The following is a 738-nucleotide window of genomic DNA, read 5'->3' as shown; positions in this document are numbered from 1 at the left end:
TCTCTTCCAGTGCATCTAATGCCCTGATGGAAAACACGTAGGAGAAACCAAACAACAACTGCATACCAGAATGAACACACACCAAAAATACATCAAAGACAAAAATATCCAATTATCTGTGGGGGCACACTTCTTACAAGACAATCATTTCCTCTGCAGTCGCTCAGTTCTGATCCTCAAAGGGAACTTACAAAACACCTCTCATAGATGAGCCTATGAATTTCACTTCATAAATCTACTGGATACAAAAATCCTGGACTTAATATAAACATTGGATGTATGACACATTATAACCTGCCTGTCATATAATTCACCAGGTAACCTGCCTGAAGCTGACCCTTTACATTCCTCCACACACCTCCCTCCCTGTCCCCTCCTCCCCTTCTATCTCTACCCATTGTCTTCCAAACTTCCACTCACAGACTTCCTGTTACACTTTAGCTTCTTTTCTACCTTGGAGAACTCATAACAGCTGCAGTCTCCCTATGCCTGACCAAGGGTGTTTGTGCCCAAAAGCTTGCAAAGATCTTTTTCCAACTATTTTACTTGGTCTAATAAAAGATGTCACATCTACCCAAAGATCTGCCTATGTCCTTAGACCAACATGGCTACAACCAATAACACTTGTCCCACTTTAAGTACTTGTGGAGCATCCAAGATAATGCTTTGTCCCAGGACAATTGTGCCTAATTCAAGTTAACTGCCGTTCAAGCTGCATGCACAAATGACTGTTCTGGG

The sequence above is a fragment of the Gavialis gangeticus genome, unplaced genomic scaffold (genome assembly GCF_001723915.1).
Source record: "Gavialis gangeticus isolate Ggan-Ray unplaced genomic scaffold, GavGan_comp1, whole genome shotgun sequence".
Classification (NCBI taxonomy): domain Eukaryota; kingdom Metazoa; phylum Chordata; order Crocodylia; family Gavialidae; genus Gavialis; species Gavialis gangeticus.
The sequence above is the reverse complement of the archived record's forward strand: the minus strand, read 5'-3'. Positions refer to the sequence as shown.